We start from the raw sequence: 13,530 nt of genomic DNA, 5'->3' as shown, positions 1-13,530 counted from the left end.
TCTCTCTCTCTCTTTCTTCAAATGCAAAGTGCACCTACCTTGAGTACAAGTCTGCGTCTGTTGAGACGTGTCCAGCCAGGATGTCAGCCTGTGGAGCCCAGGATGGGCCTGTGGTGGGAGTGGGCCAGGTGCGGCTTGGTGCAGTGGAGGTGGGCCAGTTGGCTTAGTTTGGAGGGAAAGGAGAACCTAAAAATTTCTCAGTAACTTTTATATTGATTACATATTGAAATGATCATATTTGGGGCATACTCATGGGTTAAATAAGATATATTATTAAAATTGGTTTCACTGGTTTATTTTTACCATGTTAATGAGGCTGCTGGAACATTTAAAGTTACATCTGTGGCTGATACCGAACATTTCCAGCTCCTAGAAGCCCCCTGGAGCCCCACCTGGCCAGCACCTCCCCGACTAGCTTTGACTGTTCTTGAACTTCCTAAAAGGAGTCACCCAGCAAGTGCTCCTTCCCATCTGTGGGTCATCGTGGTGGTGGAGTTGCTGCACCCTCATGGGGAATTTAGCAAGCCAGACTCTGGACGGAGCACAAAGATGCTGTGGCCACCACGACAGCCGGGTCCTTGCCTTGGAGCAGCCCACAGGAGGCGGGAATGATGCCGGGGCTCCCGGGGGCTGCAGAGGGAAAGGGGCACCTGAGCGAGGCCCACATCTGAACTGGACTGGGTTGAACTGTGACCCCACCCCCCCAAATTCATTTCCCCTTGGAACTTCAGAATGTGACCTTAGGATAGGAAATAGGATCTTGGCAGGTGTCATTATTTAGGGATCTCGGATGAGAGCCTGGGTCGGGGGCGGCCCCTCCATCCATTGGCTGGTGTCTTTATAAGAGAAAGGAGAGGGAGATTGGGACCCAGAGAGATGCCAGGAAGGAGGTCTTGTGAAGGCAGAGGAAGAGATGGGGTGATTCGGCCACAAGCCAAGGAACACCCGGGGCCACCAGAGCCCGGAAGAGGCAGGAAGGAGCCTCCCCTGGAGCCTCTGGAGGGAACACGGCCCTGCCGACACCTTGACTTCCGCCTGTGGACGCCAGAACTGTGAGAAAATAAATTCCTGTTGTTTTAAGCCAACTAGTGTATGGTAATTTGTTATGGCAGCCCCAGGAAACCCATCCACGGAGACTGTGGGGGGCCCTTGGAGCAGCACTCATCTGGGAACAGAGGGGAAACTGAGGCACTGGGGGCAAGCGAGTGAGGTCTCCTCACAGAGCACAGGTTCGGGACCCCTCCTGGACTAGCTGGGCATCCCTGAGCAAGTCACTGCACCTCTCTGAGCCCCACTGTCCTTCTCCTTGAAGAGGCTCTGCTGAGAGTGGACGGAGACCCTCCTACCCAGGGCTGGGGGGCACGGCGGGTGGTAGGGAGGGGCCTCCGTCCCTCTGCCCCCAGAGGTGCTCTGAGCCTGGCTCCTCAGTGACACTCACCATCAGCTCCACCACCACTGTGCGCAGACCCTGGGGTGCCCGGAGACACTGGCTTCTAAGGCATTCCTGTTAGGGTTTTGCCTTGCACAGGTTTTATAAAAAAATCCATAACTAGGCCAGAGACAAGGCAAGGGACACTGCAGCCCTCTGGCCACTGCATGATGCCTGCCAGGGCCCGGCCAGAGCTGCTGGGAGGGAAGTGCACCCTGAGGGCACTTCCCAGCCTCCGCACCCCTGTCTTCCCCTCCGCTGCCTTCCTGCTGGTCACCGCCTGGTGGGGTGGCGGCTAGAGGGCGGTGGGAGTCTGGGGACGGCAGTGGGGAGGCAGAAGGAACCGTGGGGTCCCGGCCAGTGTGGAGAGGCTGGGGCTGGAGGAGGCCTTGATCTGAGCAGGCTTGTGACCCTCCCCCAGGGGCCTGTCTGGTCCTGCTCATGCTGCCCCCTTCCAGCCCCTCAGACGGTGTCAAAGTTCTTCCCCCCAAAACAGAAACTGCTTTCTGAGCACATCCTCTGGGCCCTGCTTGGTCCTCGTGACCCTCTGGATGTGGGGCTCCGAGGCCCCCCACTCCCCATCATGCTGACACCCTCCTGCACGCAGCACCTCCTCCCATCTGTCTTCCCCAGGTGTCAACAGGAGCACGCCACACTACCACTGCAACCTTCCATGGCTCCCCAGCACTCTCAGAATAAACCCTGAGCACAGACCTGCAGGCTCCGGCCTCTCTACCACCCTGTCTCCCCCGCCCCCGTGCACCCCAGACCAAACCCCAGGTGGTCCCTGAACTCCTCCTCCCCTGCAGGCTCCCGTGGACACATATCTTTTTCAGGACATTTCCCCACAGCCCTCTGAGGTGGGCAGTATGGTACCCATTTCACAGAGGACAACACTGAGGCTCAAGAGAGAAAGGAAGCTAGAGGATGAGCAAGGGCCTGCACCCCGGTGGCTGCAGCTGCCCACAGCCCTGCTCGGAGACTGTTGCCCCGTCCGTGTGCCGACCTCTATTTCTTTGGCACCTTTGGTGAAAATCAAATGACTGGATAAGTCAATTGGGCTCAATCTTCTATTCCATCCATCTGCGTGTCGGTCCTGTTCCAGAACTTTGCCATCTTCCTTACTGTGGTGTCAAAGAAAGTCACAAGGTTAGGCAGCAGTAAGTTCTCTTTATTTTTTCCCCTCCCTCAACCCCCCGGCCACCACCATTCCACCTTCTGCCTCTCTGAGCGTGGCTCCTCCAGGGACCTCATATAAGCAGAATCCTACAGTATTTGTCCTTTTGTGTCTGGCTCATTTCACTGAGCATATTGTCCTCAAGGTCCATCCCCGTTGTAGCAGGTGTCAGAATTTCATTCCTTTTTAAGGCTAAATGACATTTCATTGTATGGATGGACCACATTTCGTTTATCTACTCAGCTGTCAATGGGACTTCTCTGGTGGTCCACTGGTTAAGACTCCACGCTTCCACTGCTGGGGGCACGGGTTCGATCCCTGGTCAGGGAACTAAGATCCCACAAGCCACTCAGCGTGGCCCAAAAAAAAAAAAAAAAAAAAAAAAAGCTGTCAATGGTCACTTGGGTGCCTTCCACTTTTTGGCTACTGTGAGTAAACGGTGCTGTGAACATGGGTGTGCAAATACCTGTTCAGGTCCCTGCTTTCAGTTCTTCGGGGCTTATACCCAGAAGTCGAATTGCTGGACCATATAGTCATTCTATGGGGCGTGGATTTGGGGAGAAGCACGTTGTCAGCTTGGCTAAGAGAAGCGAGGGAAGGTCTGCAGGAGGGCTCTGGGAAAGGTTTCTTCTATTTATAAAAACAGCCTTCCACAGAGAGCTGCTGGAGTTAGGGAGTCTGGAGTCTCTGAACTCGGATAAGAAAACAATCACATCCTGATCGTCACTGAGTTCAGCATTTCCCTCCTTTAGGATTGTGAACAGCAAACCCCAGACGGGCTTGTAGCTTTGCCACCAACACTGTCACCGAGGGTTTCAGAACATAGTACCTCTATTGCAGAAATTTCAGAATGTCGTTTGGACTCAAGTAATGGTAGTTCTTAAATCCACCACTAGGTATTATTTAATGTATTAAAAGAAAGCCCATATTAGCACATCACAAGTAAACAATAGGTTGACAATTTCAATGTAATTGGCTTCCTTTGTAATGCCACGTATTCTGTCTTATGCATTTAAAAACATGATACTGAGAAGGGGTTTGTCAAAAGCCTAGTTTAGATGATGCTGGGGAGATGTGATGTCTGGAACCCTGGTAGCCATTTTGTGACTCTGAGGGGCTCAGCCTGAGAGTAAAGCTGACTCATTAAGGATGGTAGAGAGAGGAGTAGGGGAAGTTCCAGGGTCCTTTCCCAGCTATTATCAGAATTACCCAACCCAGGAAACTCCCCTCTTCAGGGCTTCTTATTTCTTGCCATAACTACTGGACTTGTTATTGATATTTATCCAGTTGAGTCAAGTTTCTTTCTTTCTTTTTTTTTTGGCCACCCTGCAAGGCTTGCAGGATCTCAGTTCCTCAACCAGGGACTGAACCTGGGCCATGGTAGTGAAAGCCCGGAACCTAACCACTAGGCCACCAGGGAACTCCCAGTTTTTTTGGTTGGTTGTTTGTGTTTTTTTTGCCGTGAAGATTTCATGACTGAAAGACAGTGTTTCCAAAGGGATCCATGAATGGCCTAGGGAAAGATGGGTGAGGACAGAAGCCTGCTGGCCTGCATAGAGCCTTTGTGTGAATTAGAAAGAGGTGCTCATCTGGGTGGCTAAAAAGTGCCCTGGCTGGAGGCTATGGCTTTTGGCAAGAATAAAAGCCTCTTTTCCTCCAGGCTGACACAGCCCCCAAGCTGGGGCACAGGGCTTGTCTAAGGGGGCTTGAGCTGGCTCTCCCCCCACCCCAGCTGTACACGGAGGCCCTGGGAGAAGACCCCAGGTTGAGGAGAGCAGGTGGGCTTCATGGAGGGGCTGGACATGCATCGGGTGGGGTAGAGAGGGGCTGGCAGGACCCCTGAGCCAGGCATGTAGTGAAAGGTTCCCCTTCCCCATATGAGCATTTGGAATTCCCCAGACAGCTGGCGCTCCCGAAATGCCATGCAGACTCCACCCCAAGCTCTTTCGGGGAAGCAGCCAGAGTGCTGGTTGGAGGCCACGTGCCCACTTGTGGAACTGTTGGGGTCTGGAGTCTGGGAGGCTCCCCGGGCCGCGGAGGATTGAGCCAAGAAAGGCCTGGGCAGCAGGGAAGGTGAGGGAGGGTCTGGTGTCCAGGCTGCACCACCCCTCCTGCCTCTGGGTCCCTCTGTCTTGCTTGGGGCTGCCTGGCTGCTGGGTGGGCCTCAGGGATGCATGTGTCAGGGGTTTGTGCAGGGCCTGACATGGGTGCTGCAGCTGTGGCACTGGAGTCGGGGGTGGGGAGACACAGCCCTGGCCGCCGGTGCAGGGGAGGGCAAAAGATGCAAGTCACCAACAACTGGCCGAGGCACTGGACGCTTGTTGTCACATCTGTCAACTCATGGGATATCCCTCCGAGCTCCAAACTCTGCTCTAGCCTCCCAGGGCGGGGCGGGGTGGCGCGGGCTGCGGAAGTGCCCAGACCTGCGCTTCTTACATGTAAACGAAGCACAGTGAAGCAAAATGAAAAGTCCCTCAGTCACACAAGACACATTCCAAATGCTCCGCAGCCACAGGCGTGACCTGAGGCTCCCGTATCGGACAGAGCAGGTTCCAGAACGCTTCCATCACTGCACAAAGATGCCTGCCTTGACCCCTGGGACGCCCGGACCTGCGGGAACAGGGCCAGAGTTTCCCCCACACACACTGGGGGCCTCCCCAGAGGAGATGGGGGATGTTTGAGGCGGGTCTTTTGCATGAGCAGGGGTTTGCAGGTGGAGAACAGGGAGGGGAGGAGAGCGAGGCAGGAGAGATGGACGGAGGCTGGACCACCAAGGGCTCTGGGCACTGGGGAGCCGTGAGAGAGCTTTAAGCTGCGGGGCAGGCAGCGCCAGCTTTGCCGCGGAGGAAGCCGCCTGGCAGCCCCAGTGGATGAGTTGGGGCTAATGCAGGAGGCGGGCGAGGCTGCCTTCCCTGTGGAGGCGCTCGGCACTCTTTCCCCCCGCCCCCCAGGCATCAAAGTCAATCAGAGGGCTTCCCTGCTGGCGCAGTGGTTAAGAATCCGCCTGCCAATGCAGGGGAGACGGGTTCGAGCCCTGGTCTGGGAAGATCCCACATGCCACGCAGCAACTAAGCCCGAGTGCCACAACTACTGAGCCTGCACTCTAGAGCCCGCCAGCCACAACTACTGAGCCTGCGTGCCACAACTACTGAAGCCCGCGCACCTAGAGCCCGTGCTCTGCAGCAAGAGAAACCACTGCAATGAGAAGCCCGCGCACTGCAACAAAGAGTAGCCCCCGCTCGCCACAACTAGAGAAAGCCCGCGCACAGCAGCAAAGACCCAACGCAGCCAAAAATAAAAACAAATAAATAAATTAATTAAAAAAAGAAATCAATCAGAATAGTGCTCAGAGCCCGCTGGGTGGGGGAAGAGCGGGCACCGTGTTCCTCGCAGGTGACCGTGATGCCCCCGGACTTATGGGCGTTATGTAGCAAGGGTTCCGTGCAGGCTCGGGGAGGATGGATGAACACACCATTGGACAGACGGGGCCTGAGGCCTGAGGCCAGAGGCTGGCCTGTCCTGTGGAGGTTGCACGGGCACTGGTGGAGGGGCGGGGGGGAGCCCCGAAGGTCGGGCGCGGGCGCTCAGGAGTAGGAGCGGGGAGGCGGCCAGGTGGGGATTAGCTGAGGCCTGGCATGGCCAGAGGCCTCTCCATGGCCAGGAATCGGCCCTGCTCCTGGCAAGGACGTCTTGGCAGGAGAGGGCTTCTGCCCAGGGTGCTAATGCCCTCTTAATTAGCCAGGCACTTGCCAAGCAACTGCCGCCACAGCCTCACTTTACAAAACACACTCGGGCCTCAGAGCTGGTCCAGCACCGGCCATACTGTCAGGTGGATGGCCAGGTGCGGCCTCTGAGCTGCCCGCTGAGGCCAATCCAGGCCTTCCCATCAGGGCTTCATGGTCCAGGATGACAGAAATAGAAATGCTTTGTAGGGACACGTTTTCGGTAACAGACATGGGGCAGGTCAGCCTCTGTACCTTTGCTCCAGCCGGCCTGGCTCTGCCCTGCTGAATTCCTGTTCACCCAGCGTGGCCATCACTTCCTCCTGGGGGCCCTCCTGGACCTCACGGTTAGCTCTGGGGTCTCCCCCACCGCCCAGGACAGCTCACTACGTGGGCCACGCTGTGGGCACCCACAGGTTTGGTTCCTGACTTAGAAGGGTTACAATTTAGGGGCAGGAGGGGGTGTCACAGATCTCTTGGCAAATCTGAGAAGAGCCACAGAGTGGGTCCCTGAGAACTGCATGTCCCTCCTAAAAGCTGGACCAGAGCCTCGCTGTTCTGTCCAGGCCACAGTTTCCCTACTTGTAACCTGGAGGCCCTGAACCCAGATTGGCAGAGATGTTTCTGGAGACGGGGTGATGGGGTGACAGCTGGTCCTGCCCTCCTTGGCTCTGACCCGACAGTGCTGGGGTGTGGCCCGTGGCCCTGGAAGGCACAGCTGTCCATCGGTACCTCCCACTTAGGGCACTAGTGAGGGATGCGAGGGATGCAGGGATGCAGGGATGCAGGCCGTACCAGGCTGCCTCGAGGGGCCACAGGGGCAGAACAACAAAGACACCATTCACAGGCTCTGGGCCCTGAGGCCGGTCATCTATGGGGGCTGGGCTGTCGACATCTGTGCATCTGCAACGTGGATGGCCCTTCTGGCTCCTTACACACGCCTGGGACACACTTACCTCCTTTTGAGAGAAGGAAAAGTGAGGCTCAGAGAAGACGGGGAGCCCCCTGTTTATGGCTCTAAGTGATGCTGGCGGGAAACTCCCAGGATGTCACATCCTGTCCTTTTGCAAACGAGGAACTGAAGCTTCGAGGGGTCTCAAATCCTGGTCCCTGGACAACAGTCAAGACCAAGTGCAGGGCCCATGCCCTGAAAGCCGGCAGCCCTGGTCAGGTGTGACAGGAGGTTTCTAGCATCGAGATCCTGGCGGGCAAAGAGAGGGTGTGAGACTGCAAAGCTGGTGTGAAGGGGGAGCCCCAGGAAGGAGTGGGAGGTGCTGGGGGCGGGGCGGGGGACAATGGGAGACAGTCTAAGGCTTGATTTTGTCACTCCTAGCTGCGTGATTTGCTTATGTTCTTTTTTTCCCCAAGATTGATTGATTTTTTTTTTTGATTGATTTTTTTAAAGTTGAGATAAAGTTCACATAACATAAAATTTTAAAGCACACAATTCTGTGGCATTTAGTATATACATTCACAATGTTGTGCAATCACCACCTCTACTTAGTTCTTTTTTTTTTAATTTTTAAAATTTTTTGGCTGTGCTGCGCAGCATGTCGGATCTTAGTTCCCCGACCAGGGATCGAACCCTCGCTCCGTGCAGTGGAAGCGTGGAGTCTTAACCACCGGACCGCCGGGGAAGTCCCTCTACTTAGTTCCGAAACACTGTCGTCCCCCCACCCCGCAAAGGAACTCCGTCCCCATTAGGCAGTCACTCCCCGTTCCCTGGGCCCCAGTCCCCGGCAGGCACCAATCTCCTTTCTGTTCGGTTTTCTTCGTTGCTCAGGCTACTTCTCCTCATTCGTGAAGTGGGGATGACACCCGGTTGCCGGAAAGTTAAAGCAGATAAAACCCTCGGCACAGTGCCTGCAGCGCCTGTGATTGTGAGTGGTTTAATGCCCGCCTCCCGACCGGAGCCCAGCACCAGCGACCCCAGGAGTGGTGGGAGCTGGGGCCCGGGTCTCAGCGGCTGGGAGAAGTGGGGCTTCGGAAGATTTCCTCGAGGAGAAGCCATGGGGAGCCCGAGGTGCCGGAGACACTGGGCAGCGCAGCTTTGCCCCAGCCCAGGTGAGAGGGCTCAGCTCTGGGACAGGCACAGGTCAGGGCCTAGCTAGTCCAGGCAGGCATCTGCCCCTGGGATCAAGCCTGAAGCGTCAGGTCAACATGACAGCCTGGTAGGAATCTGATGACCTTCCACATGCCAGAGAGAATGGGGTGGAAACAGCCCTGGGGATGGAGGGGGTGGGGGGCGTTCACTGGAACAAGTCATCAAGGGATGTAAGTTAAGATGCAGAGCCAAAAAAAAAAAAAAGTGAAATTAACAAAACCCTCAGAAATAAAGCTATGCACTTCTTTATCTAAATATCTATCAATATCTCCTACCTATCTATCATCTACCTATCACCTCTCCATCTCTACCTACATAATACATTTCTGAATAAAGGTACAGAGAGGGCTGGCAGGATGAGGTCCAAACACAACGCAACAGCACACACAGGACAGGACTAAGGCACAGGCGAAATACAGGGTCAGAACGTCAGGGTTCATTATTGTTATGAACACGTTCAGGCAGACATAAAAAACACAGTATGTTGTGTCTTCTCGTGCCGTCACTGCTGGCACAATCATTACATCCTATCTATTCCCCACCACCACTCTTTATTTTGGGGGGGAAGGGAGGACTGGGATATTTTATTTTTTATTTTTATTCTTAGTGTGCTTGTCCAAAACTTTTTATTATGGAAATGTCCAAACATTTATTAAAGTAGAGAGACTCGGGAATTCCCTGGCGGTTCCGTGGTTAGGACTTTGCACTTTCACTGCCAAGGGCCCGGGTTTGATCCCTGGTCAGGGCCACGAGGTGTGACCAAAAAATAAAAATAGAGAGACTCACGGAAGGCAACCCCACCTACCCACCACCCTGTCTGGAATAGTTTAAGGCAAAACCCAGGCATCATGTCATTTCATAGGGAGTGTTTCTTCATGGCCTGAAGGATCTTAGTTCCCTGACCAGGGATCAAACCCGGGCCCTCAGCAGTGAAAGTGCCGAGTCCTGACCATTGGACCACCAGGGAGGTTCCTTTAGGGAGTGTTTCTGACAGGTAAAGACATTCGTTTGTTGCTTTTACAAACACTGTACCATTATTATACCTACCTCTGTGTTGTCCACGAGGAACTCTGCATGTATTATTATTTCCATTTGACAGATGAGGAAACTGAGGGTGAAGTAACCTATCAAAGGTCCCATGGCAAGTATGTGTCAGAGCCGGGAGCCAAGTCAAGGCCTCCTGATTCCAGCTTCTGCTCCTTGGCTTTTGTGCTGGGATGCACCCCAGGATGTCATTTCAGGAAGCCCCTGCCCATCAGTGGTGGGTGGGCACAGGGAATTCTCCAAGCCTGCTGGACAGGGGAGGAGTCTGAGTCTTTGTGGCTCAGAATCCTCACTCGGGGAACTGGGTTCAGGGCTAGCTGAGCAGCCCTTCCTGGTGGCCTCATTTTCCTGCCCAGACCAGGCAGGAGGGCGCCCGGCGGCCAGCCTGGGAGCGGCTCAGGCCTGGCCCCAGCCAAGCACCTCCGTTCTCCCCGTGCCATGCCCTTGTTCCGGGCAGCTCAGGTGGCGCCTGGGTTCCCGTGGGGCCCAGGGACACAGCGTCCGTGTTCCTGTCCTTCCCCAGAGGGACCCAAGGTGGAGCCTGCAGACAGGACCGTGTGACTGCACTGGACACAGAAGTGCCCAGTGTAACTGAGACTTGGGGAAGGGAAGAGGCGGGAACATGGGTGCAGAGCAGGGAAGGAGTTTTGAAAATGCTCTTTTGCTAAACTGACCTAAGATTTTGTTCCTATATTGGCTTTTCAGCAATAATTAATCATAATAATAATTTTTTAAAAAGCTGAGATGCTTCCCTCTGCCCTTATCCAAAGATCTATGGTCATGAGACTCAGCCATCTCGTAGTTTTCCCTGTACACAGGAGACCCCTCTTTCCCAGCAGCTGCTGTGGGCCAGGACTCCCTCACCCCCCAATCTCCTCCCAAGCTAGAACAAGGCAAATACGTATCACCCATATTGGCTTTGGACAGAGGACAGAGTGAGCTCCCCATCACCAGAGGCATTCAAGCCAAGACTGGACAGCCTTAATTTTTTACATGGTGCCTGCTGGGTAAAGAGAAACATGAAAACATGTTGGTTTGTGGTTGAGGGCATCACTCTTGGGTGGAGGTTCTGGCCAAAGCAGGGCGTCAATAGCAACAACCCAAATGTCCATCTATATGGCAGCAGTTAAATAAATGGCACATTCATCCAGTGGAATATTACACAGCTGTGAAAGAGAACAAGGAAGGCACTCACGTACTGAAGCAGAAACTGGGTTCAGATGCAAGTACGAAAGCAGGATTGAAAATACTGTTTAAAGATGTAGAGATTTACAAGAATACAGATGCAGGTTTGCTTGTCTTTGACGTTCAAGGAAAGGAAAACAGACTAACAGCAGTTATGGAGGTAGTGGGTGGGAATGGGGGGAGGGGGAGGACAAAAGCCTTTTTAGGGTTTGGGAGATTTGAACTATGTGAATATATTGTCTGTTCAGAAAAAAATTAAATATACTAATTTAGCTTCATGCCTATTGAAACAGACCGCAGCTCTTCATATACTCACCCCTACACCGCCCCTTGCCCCCACTCCCAGGACTAACCTGATTTTCCCCAACACTTCAGGCTCTATGTTGTTCACTCGACCTGGACTGCCCTCGCCTGTAGGGAAATCCAAGGTCCCCTTTCTACGTGCCCTCCCCCACACTGCTCCATTTGATTTTAATTTATTCAGCAAATCGGCACAAGGCTCATGGTCCTGGCCGACTGATCCTAAAGCTTTGTACTTCACCATCGCTCTGACTACGGGACTAGGGTCCTGGGGATTCCTGGTGACCCTGGGGGCTGGAGGGAGTCTGGCCCGTCCCTAGGACAGTTCCCAGGACCAGCTGGCATTTATGAGCACTGACCACGTGCCAGGCACTATTTTCTAGGTGCCTGATGTGTGGAGTCACCAACTTGTCTCTGTTTGCCCAAGACCTTCCTGGTTTGAAAACCGAGTGCCATGTCCCGGGAGCCCCCTCGGTCCTGTTCACAGCTCCTTCTGTCCTCTCAGCTTCTCTCCTGGGGCAGGTGCTATCATTATGCCCTTTTTAGAGATGGGAAAATCACGAACCAGGGATGTGCATTTGAGCCCAGGAAGCCCGATGCAGGAACCCAGGCTGCCACCATACCCAGCTGGGCTCGCCAGTCTTTCTATCTGTCAAAAGCATCACCTGGGAAGGCCTGGACCCGCTCCCACTCCTGGCTTGACTGAGAGGCAGGAGCTCCCAACCCCAGCCCCCTTCCTGGCCTCCAGGCTGCAAAGTTGTAGGAGCGGGAGTCGGGTCAGAATGGGGAGCTGCAGAGCCAGGAGGGAGGTGCCATCCAGCCCCCATCCCAGCAGGCACGTCTCAGCAGACTCCAGTCCTGCTGTCAGCATGGACCCCACCCCTAACCTTCAGTTATTCAGCTCCCTCTCCTCTGAGCCTTGGTAGTTGGCCAGAGGGTTGGGGTCTCCCTTACTAGGGCTTCCTGGGGCCTGGAATGGGTCCTGAGGGTGGCCAGGGACCACCCTCAGTGTCTGCTGAGCTCCATGCCCTCGGGGACTCTCAGACAACCCTGAGATGGGGGACTTGTATTTCTTCTACAAAAGGTGAAACAGGCTCAGAGAGGTTAAGTGACTTGCCTACAGTCACACAGCCAGCGAGACCCTGGGTTTCAAGCCTATTAGATGACCTCAAAAAGAGACACTTGATTTCTCATCTCTCCAGAGGTGAGCTTTGTGGGAGGGGATGCTGTGGGCAGTGCCTGCCTGGGGCTCAAGGACCTGCCAGTAAACCCATTTGAGCCAAATGATGGGAAAGTAACACGAAATTATCCTGAAAGATAAAAATCCCTGGAGGAGGTTGCCTGGGGGGAGCCACAGGCACAGACCAACCAGCCCAGGAGCTAGTTCAGTGCCCTCTGCCTTTGGCCTCGAGACCTTGTGGGCAGCCTGTGGTCATGCTGGCATTCCAGGGGCCTGCTTGGCATGTGGGGAATGTCCCAGCAAAAGTCTTGGCCTTTGGAGATGCTCAGAAAAGGGAAGTGTTCCTCTACAGGGGTGGGGGTGGGCATCTGTAGAGAATACCACGTTGACGGAGGAGGATGGAGAGCTGAGGTCCTAAAGGAGGAGGGCTGTAGCCAGTGTCGCCCCTTCCTGTGTGCCAGGCTCTGCGTCCAATGCAGTGGGGACCTGGAGGTGGGTATCAAGTGGGAGGCACGCTGGCCCCTGGGGCTGGAGACCTGGGTTCTGCCCCTCGGGGCTGTACTGCCTGAGCCGTAGCACGTCTCTGACCTGCTCGGTAAAAGGGCACACTGCTCACTCTATGCCTGGTGAACCTCACCAGAACCCTGTCGCTTCTGCATCCTCAGAGTGGACACACTGCCACTTGTCTCAGCCACTACCACGGAGACCTATTTGGGCCAGCCCGGCTGGGTGCCTGGGCCACAGGGAAGGGTCCGGGTGGCTTTCAGGGCAGTGTCCTGGGAGGGAAGCCTCGGGGAACCGCAGCCCCCGCTCTGGAGGCTGCAAGGCCTGGGTTGGGTGAGTTGGGGTCCGCAGGCCCCTCCCCAGCTCCTGGCCTGCCCCCCCACTCTTCTGCCCACAGGCCCTTGGAGGGTCCCCTCTCAGTTCCTTCAAGGCCCTGCTCTAAAGCCACCTCCTCTGAGGAGCCCCCGGGCCGCTCCGCCTAGTACTGATGTGCTCTGTGGTCTTGCGGTCTCTACCACAACCTCAAACCTGGCTCGGCCTTCCTCCCGGCTGGGCTTGGGGTGCGGGGCCTCCGAGGGGTCCCGTGCTCTGGGTGAGTCCTCAGGCTGCGGCGCTGCGAGGGCGACGCCTTGGCATTGGCGGGGAGGGGGCGGCGGCCCGAAGAGGGGGCACTGCAGAGGCCGGCCGAGCAGGGAAGGCGGCGAGCCCAGCCCCCACCCGCGCCCCTCCGGGCCCCTGCGCGACTCAGTTCGCTCCCTGGGCCCCGGTGCCCCCTCCTCGGCGAGCCCCGGGGCGGGGCGGGGGCGGGGGCGGGACCTCGCGACGCTGACGTCACCCCGCCTATAAAAGGGCTCGGGCTCGACGCGCCGGCTTTGTAAAGCGTTG

The 13,530-nt window shown here is 55.5% G+C and overlaps 1 long non-coding RNA gene across 1 annotated transcript; it reads right to left on the bottom strand.

Annotated features, from left to right (window-relative positions):
- Positions 1–249: 249 nt before the first annotated feature.
- LOC137778327 (uncharacterized) lies at positions 250–11,039 on the bottom strand. The gene is made up of 3 exons (XR_011076839.1): positions 9,480–11,039; positions 7,285–7,529; positions 250–2,553 (listed from the first exon to the last, which is right to left on the bottom strand). It is a non-coding gene; the product is annotated as an uncharacterized lncRNA (long non-coding RNA).
- Between the last annotated feature and the right edge of the window lie 2,491 nt (positions 11,040–13,530).

This window comes from Eschrichtius robustus, chromosome 16, assembly GCF_028021215.1.
Source record: "Eschrichtius robustus isolate mEscRob2 chromosome 16, mEscRob2.pri, whole genome shotgun sequence".
NCBI classification, from domain to species: Eukaryota; Metazoa; Chordata; class Mammalia; order Artiodactyla; family Eschrichtiidae; genus Eschrichtius; species Eschrichtius robustus.
The sequence above is the reverse complement of the archived record's forward strand: the minus strand, read 5'-3'. Positions and strand labels throughout refer to the sequence as shown.